Genomic DNA, 13,086 nt, shown 5'->3' on the forward strand with positions numbered 1-13,086 from the left:
AAGTTTTCATAAGAGACATAAGAATTCCGACTCCAATTTTGTGTAGACGCATTTCATTTCCAAACCCTTTCTATTTCTCAATGTCACGATGGCAGAGAAGAAAGAGAACAAGCAAAACTCCTAACAGAAAGTGAAAAAGTTAATGAACATTGTTATTAGCCTGACCTACCAAGTCAGGCACTAATGAGGTGAACCACAGAACTCACTGATTTCCAGAGGAAAGGGTCAGTGACTCAAACAGCACGATCTACGCGGAGCCCAGTCATGCAAAACCTCTGGGTTTCCCTCTTCAACTCTTATTCAACGTTCTGCTCTGCGTCTTCGTCTCAAGTCAAGACTCCAAGCTACCATGATCTGGAAGCACCAACTTCATCGCTCCTGAGCTGAGTCCCCGCGTCACAGCGCATGAAGCGTGACAGGGGCTGTGCAGATGGTCTGACACCTTCACCGGCCCCAACTGCATTTGGGATTCTCCACACACAGCTCTTCAGGCTCCCCAAAAGCAACACACCCAAGGCTCCTCCACAAGCGCAATGGGGCAGATTTAATCTTCCTGTGAGTTACACGGTTTGCGTAGGGTTGAGAAATACTAGAAATAAAACTTCTCTTGGCTGAGTTACATGCAACACACTGTCTACCTGTTGCTATTAATGACCCCTCAGTAAGTACCACCATTATTCTACATATTCCAGAACCCTCTGAGTTAGGCATCGCAGCAATTGTCTTGATATAAAGTTTTCACTGAGTTAAAGGCAGCCACTGAAACACCTTAAAGTTTAAACGCTGACTTTTCTATTTGAAGATTTCCATGTGCTGAGAAAAGAGGCAGATGAGAATAACTAATCCTTCTTCGAGGACACGAACTAAAGATTAGTTTCTTTACTTGGAAAGTAGTTTAGCTCCCCAGCTCCCTACTGCAAATAACAAATATATGCGGGAGCGCTCAGTTTCCACAGAGCTGACATCCCAAACCTCTCATCGGATTGTTGCTTCCTCAATTCCCAAACAGCTGTCACCAGAAAAAACATTATTTACCCTTATAATACCTGCAGGGCAGGGAGTCATTTTATCTCCCTCCTGGGATTTGCACCTCGGAGGGTTTTGGCACAAGGCAAGCCTGGTAGAACTAAAAATGGAACCAAGATCCAAGTCCCTGTCCATCTTTCTTCTCCTTCTGAGACGCAGCACATATCCCCGTCAGCTGGAAACTGTGACACCCACGAATGCACGTTGTAGACCTACGGCCAAACAGATTCCATAAACTGAACTTTTCGTGAGAAGCAGGGGAAAAAGGAAGAGGAGGACATGATCTTTAAGATCCTTTCCAACCCAAACCCTTCTGTGACAGGCAGACACAGTACTGCGCAGTTAAAGTACAGTTAATCCAGACTCCAGATCTTTTGACCCAGTAACACCATGCCTTTGCGAGTCGCTCCTACTATTTAAACTTTGGGCTTTAAGAGCGAGCGCGTTGCGCTGGAAGGCGGCGCCGGAATAGCGCAGCGCGGGGAGTTCCGCACCAGTTCAAACTGTGTTAGTTCTGGGGAACAGAAAAAGCCACGTTTTCCTTAAATGAGGGTAGTGGAATTCCAAGGTGAGATCAAAGCCCAGCAGAAGTCAGCGGTTTAGGCCATACGTGGGATCACGATGCTGACAAAAGCAGTCCTTGCACTCAGAGACAGCTCAGGATCCACTTCTTCTGTTGCTATTATTTCTTCACCATCTTCCCATCCTGAGCAATATCTAGGAATATTGCCATGGGATGTGGATCTTAAAGAGGAATTTTTGTCTTTACGGCTGGACTCGATGACCTTAGAGATCCTTCCAACCTAAATAATTCTGTGATTCTGTCTTCAACCATGCTGAGGTTAGGCCTTTCAGATAGACGTTTCATATTATTATCCAGTTCCTTTTGTTTCATTAGAAGAGCCTTAAAAAAGCAAACGTTTTTTCCCCAGCAATGCCAAGTTAGTACGCACGCTGTTTTAGCGGAAAATGGCATGATCTGCAGCCACACAGACCCGAACTACAGCAGAAATTACCCCATGTCTGATACGCTCACGAGGGAAATCCTGGGGGCTCGCACCATTCAAGAAACCGTTGCTTTACAGTTACAGGAAAATTGTGTGTCCAGAATAGGCTCTAAACTGGTAAAATGCAGCTTGAAAAAAATCAACTGCTAAGTGTTTTCACAATTTGCATTTTACATTAAAAAAAACCCCTCCCAAAGACCTCAGGAGGCAGAGCTCAGCCTGGAAAGGATTTTTATGGTTACACTGTAAACCCACAGAAAGCAGGGATCTAGAACGGAAACAGCTCGTTACAGCTAAAATACTGATCCTGGGTTCTGCCTGAAACAGCTGGGATTATTTCTCCAGTTGAGCAAATTCCTGTTACTGAAACTTGCTCTGATATTTAAAGAGGAAATTTGGAGGAGATGCTGAGTAGCCACTCTTCTTCCCAGATATCAATTAATACAGTCCCAATCTTGTTAAGTTTCTAAGTGAACACTTGAAATTTGAGTAAACAAATTCAAAATATCAAGGCCATATTTACATTCTGGGGTAATAATTAAATATTTAATATCTTGTTGTTCCAGTATTCTCGGTTTTTCTATGCACCAAAGCAGTTAGTCATGTGAAAACCATCTGTAGCCACTGGAAGGCTTTCATTTGGCCCACTAAGATTCATTAGTTTAAAAATACATAAATAAAGAGTTCATTTTATTTCCAAAAAGCTAACGCTGCTGCTCTCAGCTCTGTCAGGATGCTTGGTGAATAATGCTTATGCGATGCTCTCAGCAGGAGGTATCAGATGCCACAGTTTCACAAATGCATACAAAGATCTGTTAACTAAAACAAGTCTTGGATTTAGGTTAATGCTCTTCCGTACTAACTCATTATTCGGAGCAATACGAAAACCAGCTTGCAAATGGTTCAATCTCAACTTTCATTCCTTCTCCTATGCTCCCAAATTCCCATCGCTGAAATCTACTTTTAAAAATTACCGATGAAAAGAAATTTCTCTTCAGAACTGGGATTGAGAGACCTGTGTTAAAAGAATTACAAAGCATCAGCCTCCGTGCGTGCCTTTTCTCTCCAAGAAGTTCCTGCATAATCGCAATTCAGCTTTTTTAAAAAAATGAAGTAAACAAGAAGCACAGCTGAGATTGTAAAAAGAGAGTTGAATTTGGCTTAGTATCCACAGGGATTGCTTTTCTGGCCACAGTTTGCAAAGGGTTATTTATTGGCTAGCCATTCCTCTTCTGCTGGAAGATGCTGAGGTTTTAGCAAAGTTTCTGCAGAGTATGCAACAGTCTTCAGCATTTGCTCAGCTAATGAGTTAAATCATTGCAGCTCTCCAATGACTTGAAGATTATGGGTGTAGGAAAAGGGAATGCTCGGAGAAGGGAACTTTCAGCAGTCACCACCAAACTGCGGTTAAAACAGACACCAATGACTCTATTCAGCTCCCAAACCTCAGACAGTTTCCATTTTCTCAATAACAAAGCATTTTTGTGGAATGAGGTAACAGCCTCCATCTGCCAGGTCGAACTCTCCACTAAGATTTCTCAAGAGCTGCGCCGGGAGCCTGCGGAAGGCAGGAGCCCCCACGCCTGGGAGACAGCGGGACAGAGGTGGAGAGGAGCCTCTTGGGCACCGCCGCACCAATTCTCCTGGGATTTTGCGTCAAAAGGAGCCCCAAGTGAGCTCCAGCCGGCACACAGCCGGAGAGGGCAAGAGGCGGAGGAAAGAGGGAGACTTTTCCTGAGGATGGACCGGGACAGGAGGGAGCAGGAGACAAACGGGTGCTGTAGGGTCGGTGTTCAGCAAACCATCACAAAGGTGTCACCAGCGCAGAGCAGCGCCATTGAGGAGCCGGCACGGGAGATGATCTCCATGGTGTATGCGAGTCTTCTGATCTATTTTTTGTCCCTGCTTATATAAATCTTTAAAAAGCAATGCAGGAAATTCTCCAGGACACTGCAGCAACTGGTGCAGCGACAGACTCCGACCTGCGGCTCGGAACGTACAAGATCCAAAACTTAGCTACTACTGTGGTAAACAGTGCTGCCAAGAGCAGTTACTCACACCATTGGGAGCCCTCATTCTGCCTGCGTGACAGGAGACATCTGAATACAAATCTTAAGAATCGCAATTCAGAGGGATTAGAAAAAGATTTCTAGAAAAACCATTCTGATTGCATTAATTTAGTCTGGTGCATCGGGTTTTATACTTACAAGGGCAACAACACAGATGCCCAAGCAGAAACTGCCCCAAAGCCATTTTGCGCAAATTTAATTGAAATCCTCAACCTCCAGATCTATGAAACTACAGCAGTACAAAGGAAGAATCAATGAGGCTAGAAATGTAAGTGTAGATAGTCCCATTTAACATTCACCAGAGCATCAGATTCACACGCTTCTGCTATTCTGCCACAAAACTCTGTAGCCAAAGCCTTAACAAAAGCAAAAACATTTAACCCTCGTGGTATTTAGTCCTAGGGAGATGCTGAAATCTCTGCATTTAGACATTAGTCATTTGCACTAACAAGCAGCAAACTCATAAAAATGCATGGAGCAACTGGAACTCAACTCACCTGCAACCCAAATTGAGCCATGTGCTAATTAGGAGAGACACTTCACTTCCAGAGATGCCAATTCTCTACCCATCAACCTTTATTTCTGCAGATCAGACAACACTGCCTCCCAGACACGCACTGATGCAAACCAAGGAGGAGCTTTTTAATATCAGAAAATCTGGGGTATGGTCCCACCACTGCTGCGGATTTCCTGAATGGCATCACGCAACTTCCTTCCCACCTACACATCCAGTTCTCTCATCGAAAGCAAAGGCGATTTTTCAGCTGATTTTCTGAAGGCCTTTGCGTTCCTGTAGCACTTTCTCCTGAAGTTTTGAAAACATCAATATTGACCTCCTCACGCCCTAGCTGAATACCCCGTACCCAGCTGCATACCCAGGGCACGCCGCTGGCACGTGGCATACCTTCCTCCCCAGCCAGGACAAAACCTCTCCCAGGCCAGTTTTCTTCCCCTGAAAAACGCTGCTGTCAAAATCTCCAAAATCCAGGCTGCTAACGCTAGTCTGAGTGCAAGGTCAGCCAGAGAGGACTTCCATCAGAGATGAGCTCTGCGAGAGAAGGCTCCCTGGAGATTATAAGAATAGTACAGTCAAGCCCAGATGGCAACAATGTGCAGAGCACATTTCCAGCAAACACGGCGACCGAGCAGAGGACTGCGCAAACTCAAGTCCACCCTGATTCCTGCCATCTGCTAGTGAAACGCTGAGGTCTAGGCTGAGGCCTTTGGGAAAGGTCAGGATAGTCTTACAGGCTCTCAAGATATTGCCTTTGTTCTCACTATTTGCTTCTCTTTGTTAAAAGATACTAATCTCTCTGTAAGGCAGTTATTTGGAGCCAAGAGTTTAGATATTATTGCAAAACATATGCTTAAAAGAGACTGGAAATGATGTTGGCAGTGTTACAGAGGAGAGCGAAGCGCAGCTTTGGGTCAAAACAAAAAAAAATAAATCTAAGCTAGTAAGCAATTCCCATGTGATAGTTTAGGAGAGCCAGCAAAAGCTTCTTCTAGAAAGAAAACAATACTGTGAGAACGAAGCTAACAAGAGCTGGCTGTTGTAAAAATAAAACGGCCAGTAATGAGCCAGAGTATTGCCAACAGCACATATCCAAGAGAATCTTTCTGGGAAACAGACCCAAGTCATTACGCTGGAAAGCCCTGAGGGACTCGGGACCTTGAGGCTAAAGGCTGGCAAATTGCTTCATCAGTTAAGGTTGGTCCCAATGTTTTCTACTGCGTAAGAATAATTTGTTTTAGCCTACAGGTCTCTACAGAGCAATGGGTAAATTCAGGCTGCTTCCTCTGGGAAGGGAAGCGGAGCGCTCGGCAAAGCCCGGCCCAGCGGGACACGTTTAGAAGGTTTCCCACCGTGGCTGACGTCCCCCCAGCCCAGCGCCGGCTGGTGGCTTTGCTTCACCCCCGCCCCGGCACCGCCTGCCATTACCTGGTGGGAAAACCATCCCAGCGATTTCGGCCAGCACCCCACCAGCGAGCAGTCGCCACAAAAACGATGACTGTGCCTCCACAAACGCATCTTCCGGAGACTCATTCCCCCAAAATGGATGCAATTGGAGCAATTATTCTGATGTATCTTATTTTCTGGGCGGATAAGGAGACCTTGCTCTGTCTCTCTGTTTCGGAGAGATTAGTTAATACACCAGGAAATAGTACACTGATGCAGAGTGATAAAGGCAAGGCAAGTTTGCAGTCTTCTCTTTCATTTCCAGTCCAGCTGCTCGTAGTTACAGGAGCGAACGGAGAGCACAGAAGACAATGAATGTGATCTCTAACTGTGCTTCTCTGCTGGCAGAGGAAAATCCTGCATTGGCAGGGGATGTCAAGGTGCTGTCTAATGCCTTTCCTCCTCTTCCAACTCCTTTTCTGATTCATGTTGCCATCTTCCTTGCAATTGACCTAAATAACATGTTCAGGCAGCGCTGGAAGTATTTCCGCCTCATACTTCAATGGCAGCAAGATCTCTGCATCTGGAAAGGGCATTTCTCAGGAAAGTCACACCACGGGTGGCTCGGGACCATCCTTCCCAAGAAAGGGAGAAGCGCCCTGTCCTGTCTCATGTCATCAGCGAGGCTTTCCGGCTGCAGGAGAACAAAGGTTGCCCAGGAGCAGAGAAAACACACGCTCCGTCTGTGCCCAAGCCCCAGCTAATCCGAACAATGTGGGCAGAGTATTTGGTTACCTCATTTCCAGGTGTGCCGTCAGCGTGAGCCACCGCTGGCTTGGGATGAAAGAGGAAAAAACCGTTCCTAGACCTGGACTCATCTGTACCGTTGATGGTAATTATTGCCCAGCAGCCTTTAATGTCATATCACACTCTCGGCCCTCGGTTTCTCTGTAACCTGCTGGTCACCGCTTGCCGTGCCACGACAGCGGAGGACAGAGCGCAAGCCCGCACCACCCCACCAGAGCCAAAGGCACAGCCTGCGCCTCAGGAAGGAGACAGCAAAGAAAACCACTGCAAACGGGCTTTGGCGGGTCAGGGATCTTCAGGCACGCTGCAATTGAGCATACGAGCAACACAGGAGCACTGAAAACAGCTGTATATCCCAACAGTTACGGTACCTCTCCAGCCAGTCGCTTCAGCACCTTTTATAACATATCACAGTATTCGGTAGCACCACATCACAGGAATACAGGGACAATCCAACTCCAACCCCTGTCGCTCCACAGTGGCTCACACACAGACAGATTTTTGATCCTCTCGCAATCTCATTCCTTCCTTTACCATAAGTTTAGGCACTCCTGATAGCCACGTAGATATCTTACCTCCTTACTCACTGATCTCAATGTTATCTCAGAGCAACGGCCTTCACAGGCTGTGTACTGAGTAAATGAAACAGTAAAATGTCAGCTGAAAATGCATTTATTGCCAACAAGGAAACGCATTGTGGGGAAATACAGGAAAGTATTCCAAAGCTGCATGAGCTGCCACGGCACCTCCAGCGAGAGAAGTGTGGCCCGGGGTTTGCGCGCTATAGCTTGCAAGGCAGGCACTAGATCCTCGGCAACAGACCCCCTTCCCATTCAAAGGATACACATAAATACAGTTCCCCTGTCACAACAGAAAGGAAGTTATACATGATCTGTACCACCTCTTTCAGGTAATTGAGCTTTACAACTAAAGCAGAAAAAGATGCAAGCAAAAGTCACACATCTCTGTGCTGCAGCATGCCCATTGACTCCGCAAGAGCTAGTCCGTATCTGTTATCTCTACATTTTTTATTAGCTCATGTTTACTTTGGCTTCACATCCAAGCAGTCATTTAAACAGGGCGAGAGAGGAAAATCTTGGACTCCCAACAATGGCCAAGCAGTTTAATCTGCCACTGGGGACAATGACTTGACTCCCATTGGTGTTCAAGACTGGCAGGGTCGAGTGTGACATGTGCTGAAGGAAGCACTAGGGAAGCAGATCCACGGCCGTTCCAACAACACCGAGCGTTTCCCTGAGCTATTCAGACGTCCCTTTTCCCCTCGAAAAAAAGCGTCGAGAGAACGGCTCCAGCTGTCCAGTCACCTGCACTGGCTCCTCCACGCACTGGATTTACGACTTCGGAGGCTGCTAACAGCTCCAGGTTAGATACAGCACATTCCTCTGGCTTATGGCTCAGACATTCAAAACTAAGTTAGGAAGCAGTAAAGATTATGTCCTTGGCATCAGCCACCGAGTTGGTGCTGGAACATAATTTATATTCCTGAACAGAACTGGCACCGGGCAGGTTGGGCATAAACATCAACAAACTTGCATCCAGCGACGACACCGATCAGAAGGGTCGCATGGTAATATTTATCCATGGTGCTGATTTAAGAATAATTTTTTTTGTATTTGAGAAGTTTGAAATACTGTGTAGAAGAACTCTGCAACTAGCAAGCCTAGGCCAAACTTCAGTAATATATTCAGAGCCAAATAAAAAAATGATATGAGTTAATGCTAACAGTCAGATGACCACAGGGCAAACAACGCCAAAGTGAGACTGCGCTAAGAACAAGAACATAAATTTCAGGAGTTTTATTCTATTGCTATTTGGATTCTGGGTTTACACATTTCTAAATAACTCTTCATTAACTATTAACTTATCACACTTATAACAATATAACTTATTAACATTAGCCCCAATGGACGTGTCTTTCCAATTCCTCCCAGGGTAACACTATCCTCTCGGTGGGCTCCTGTTGAGTAGGGGCAGAATTGTTTGTTAGAACTGTTCTCTATTTAGCAAATATCCACAGAGACAAAGCGAGTCACTCGCAGAGGCATTCTGCTAGGATGAAATACAGGAAGGTGGAAGCCATGTGGCATTCTTCAGTTTCCCCTTTCCTTTCACAATCAGACCCTTGATATTTTCTTCCACCGGAAAACTGACACTCCCCCTCCCTGTAAACTGCTGACAATTGTATTTTACACCTGGCAAAACCAGTGCAAAACGGAAGGAAGAGAAGAAACAAAGCCCACGGGCTTTTCCCAGCAATTACATCTCTGCAGAATGGAGCCTTTTTCTTCCCAACTGTACTAAAGACCCACCACTTCTTAATGGACAAAGTCTAGCAGCTGCCCATCAGCCTTCATGGGAAACGCCACCCCCTCGCTGAGGAGTGAGGGCAGAACGGGAGCTCCGCGGCGGCAGAACGGGAGCTCCGCGGCGGCAGAACGGGAGCTCCGCGGCGGCAGAACGGGAGCTCCGCGGCGGCAGAACGGGAGCTCCGCGGCGGCTGCCCCTCCGAGAGCAGCCAGGGCCGTCCAGCCTGGCTGCGGGACACTGGTCCCTCCGAAACTCCTCTGCTCCTAAACTCAGCCCTCATACTTGAACGTCCTGTCCTCTAGAAACGATCCTAAACTCTTGGTAGATTAAAGAATACTGGTGAAAGTTTTTGTGCCTCAACAACAGGTCTTTTCCTACATGCAGTCTCTTGTTATAACTGTCCTTTCTTCTTTCTTTTTAACACAGTAAAATATTTATATTTGTTTTCATGACATCGCCAGGCAAAACATTGTCAAATTCTCCCTGAATTTTACAGTTTAGCCATTGAAATTACACCTATTTCAGCAGAAACAGCCCAAGTCCCCTGTGGGATGAGGGGCAGCCGCTTGCACTCTGGAGCCGAATGCTGAGCAAAACTGCGAGCGTCATTCACCACCTTCTCGCCAGACCAAGCCGGGTGCTCCACGGCCAGCGTGGACAATCCAAGAAAAGGGGATGTTGACCAAGGATACTGAATAATGAACGCCGGAGGAGAAATGGTTTCCTTACTTGAGCAATTACAATAAATTATGAAGCTGTTTGTCTAGTTAAGAAGTTTGGCTTTTATTCAGACCAGTCAGCCAGCCCCCAGTTTTACGTAAAGACTTTCTTTGTCTATGGAAACTCTCTCACACGAAAGGTGAAGCAGAGGCAAAAGGTTTACACTTGTGTCTCTCTCCTGAGGCTACCGCTGCAATTAGGGCTCTCCAAGCATGACCTCATGCAAGCTAAGGACAGTGAAAACCTCACAGACATGAACGAGGACCCAAGCGGGCCACCATAAAAATCCTGTGTATCAGTGCTGTGATCAGCATAAAAGTCCTTTCCCAGGGAGAGGGGGTGGGAATCACTTGGGCACTAAGAGTAATACATTTATTCCATTTTACTGCTGGCAGTTGAAAAAACAGCAGGCCATGTAACAGCATCAGCTCAGCCACAATTAGGAACACAGCAGAAAGCATCGTACCTCATAGAGCAAGCAATAGAGCAAGCGAGTCCTGGCTGTGAACAGAACCAAGTGCTTCCAAAGTTGGTGCAGCACTGGGAATTTCAGTAACCTGCCCGCAGAGATGTTTTTCCTGGCTCCGTCGGTTAAGGGTCTACCTCCATCTTAAAGCTGCCAGGTCCAAAACCTGAGAGAACATCAACAAGCCCACACCCCTCAGAAATCTATCGCCCAGTGAACAGTGCCTATAGCCACACAAGGCTGGTACTCTACAGAAAAAAGAAACACGCTTGATCAGGGCAACCACGACATGGGCCAGGAAAGATACTCCTGTCCTTCTTCCCCATGACGATCTCAGAGAGCTGAGGCAGCCGGCTGTGTCCCCGGACAGCACAGCTGCTCCAGAGCCCAGTCTGAAGGATCCGCGGTGTAAAGAGGAAGCAGAGTTGGCAGCAGACGCGCTGCAGACGGCTGCAAACCCTGCAGAGGGAACGGCAGCAACCTACACCCTCCCAGAGAGCACGGAACCAGCCTGATCTCCGCACACAAGTCACCACTCGGCTTCTCGGATGCTTCTCGGCAGGCAGGGGAGAGGCACAGATTTTCTCCCAAGAGGCACCTCAGAAACATCCAACATGGAGAAACAGTGGTGCTCCAGAAGCTGAGACCATGGAACTGTTGACAGGGCTCCCTGCTAGGGAATTATGGACATTTCCAACGACCGCGCTGCCTTTGGTGTCCCCACCACTCACTATGTGCAGGTATAAGGAGCTCCTGCTACAAGTTCCTTTTGCTGTATAGCATCCACTATAATTAGTGCCCACAACTACCTCTATTTTTGTCTCCTGTGCTATGCCACCAGTCTTAAAAGTATACAAAATTACAGACCTAGCTGGGTAAGAATTAAACTAATGCTTGCAACTCTGTGCCTTCTAAGGAAGGAGCCAGCAAGAGAAGCAAGCAGTCTCTGTCCTAGGAAAGGGAAAGAAAATGGCACAAAAGTAAGACAAGAGAAATGTCAGACTTCCCCTTTCCTGCTGATGGCCTGCCTATCAGTCAGTTAAATGACATTCTGACAAAGCAAACTGGGGAAATGAGGTAGCTTCAACACCTCTACAAACACCAGAAAAATACTACCCATGCCAAAGACAGATATTTAAATATGACAGGCTCCTAAGGAAATATCCAAGAAAACACCTCTCAAAAATTAACAGCAAAGGAATATTTGACAATCACACATTCATAGCAGCTAGAAGAGCCACAGATTTCTAATGCCAAGTAGAGGAGTCAGAAAACTAGAAGAAATCTCCCCACACTCTTCCTTGGCTGTTCACCAGGATACCGCATTCATCGGACCTTCAGCCTGGTCCAAGGCGATCTTCACTGCGCTCCTACAATAGGATTTCCACTCTGGAAAGATTTCTTTATGATTTTCAAAACTGGGAAAATAGCAAACGAATTAAATTCAAATCTAAATATAGAGACCTCAGTATCAAAGCCTGCACTGTGCAGGTAAGTAACCATCATTGCAGGCCATCCCTTTGAGCTCTGAGCCAGCGGAGTGTAATTCCTGCTCACAGGCTTCACCCAGGCTGACTGTAAAGTACATCCATGAATTCTTGTGAAAGAGTCAAAGTGATTCATGTAACCGCAAGTACAAAATACCAACAAAACTGGAAACCAAAAAATAAAACATTACCTGTTAAGAAAACATAACATTCTGAAACAAAACTGTGCTCAGTCAAAAAAAAAAAAAATTAAAAGATGCTAAGCTATTTTTTTAATAGCAAGATTCAAATTGTGCCTTTGGAGTCTTTGTTTAACACACACAAAAAAGCAAGGCTTCGAGTAGTCTTTCCCCATACCTACCCTGGGATTCTCTGGAAACATAGCAACCATTTAGGATGTGTTGAAAATCTCCCTATGCTACGTTTGAGCATTTGGTTTACGTTTACTCCTAAATTTATTGGTTGGGTAAAGTTTCAGAGCTTTTTTAATAAAGTACAGCTTGAGCATTGGAACTTTACAGTCTGAGAAAGAGACACGGCCGAAAGGATTTGATTTTTTTTTTTCTTTTTTTTCTTTTAGACAACGGTGCGAGCTGCCCTTCCCAGAACGAACCGGCGCGGAGCTCCCGGAGCCAACCGCATCCCGGGGAACGACAAAGTGATCCCAGCCGGGGGCCCGCGGGGATGCCCCGTCCCGGGCAGCGCCGCGGAGGCACCTTCCTCCCACCGCCCCCGGGGCGACCCTCGCCGCCGCCCCGACCCGCCCGGGGCTGCGGGGCCCAAAGCGGGCGGCAGCCGCCGCCCCGGGCTCCCCCCGCCGCCGCCCGTCCCGTCCTGACCCACCTGGTCGCCGTCCCGGGGCCGCCCCGCTCGCTGCTCGCCCCGGCGATGGCCAGGCGCGGCTCCCCAGCCCCGCGGCGCGGAGCCCGGCCCCGCCCGGCCCGGGGCGGGGCTGAGGGACGGCGGGACGGGACGGGACGGGGGCGGCGGGCTCTGCCGCCCGGTGCCCGCCCCGAGAGCCGGGCGGGGGAGTACGAGCTACGAGCGGGAGGCTCCCGCCGGCACCGGGGCCGCCTGGCCCCGGCCCCGGCCCCGTCCCGGCGCTAACCCCTTCGCCTCCCCTGTCGCTTCCGAGCGGCCGCCCCGGAGCCCGCCCGCTCCCCCGCCGCGTGGCTCGGCTCGGCGTGGGCCGCCCGCACGGCGGGGGTAGCGGCGGGCTCCGGGGGTCCGGTCGGCTGCGGGGTCCCCCGGCTCCAAGCGGGCGGCGGAGGAACCG

The 13,086-nt window shown here is 48.0% G+C and overlaps 1 protein-coding gene across 3 annotated transcripts in view; it reads right to left on the reverse strand.

Moving 5' to 3' along the window:
- FHL3 (four and a half LIM domains 3) overlaps window positions 1–12,804 on the reverse strand; it is a 28,828-nt gene extending 16,024 nt beyond the window's left edge. The window contains exon 1 of one of the 3 annotated variants that reach the window (XM_074562725.1): window positions 12,654–12,804. The gene's annotated coding sequence lies outside the window, so the exon portion shown is untranslated. The remainder of the gene's footprint in view (window positions 1–12,653) is intronic. The other 2 variants (XM_074562724.1, XM_074562722.1) reach the window with 2 other exon arrangements.
- Window positions 12,805–13,086: the final 282 nt, after the last annotated feature.

This window comes from Larus michahellis, chromosome 19 (assembly GCF_964199755.1).
Source record: "Larus michahellis chromosome 19, bLarMic1.1, whole genome shotgun sequence".
NCBI classification, from domain to species: domain Eukaryota; kingdom Metazoa; phylum Chordata; class Aves; order Charadriiformes; family Laridae; genus Larus; species Larus michahellis.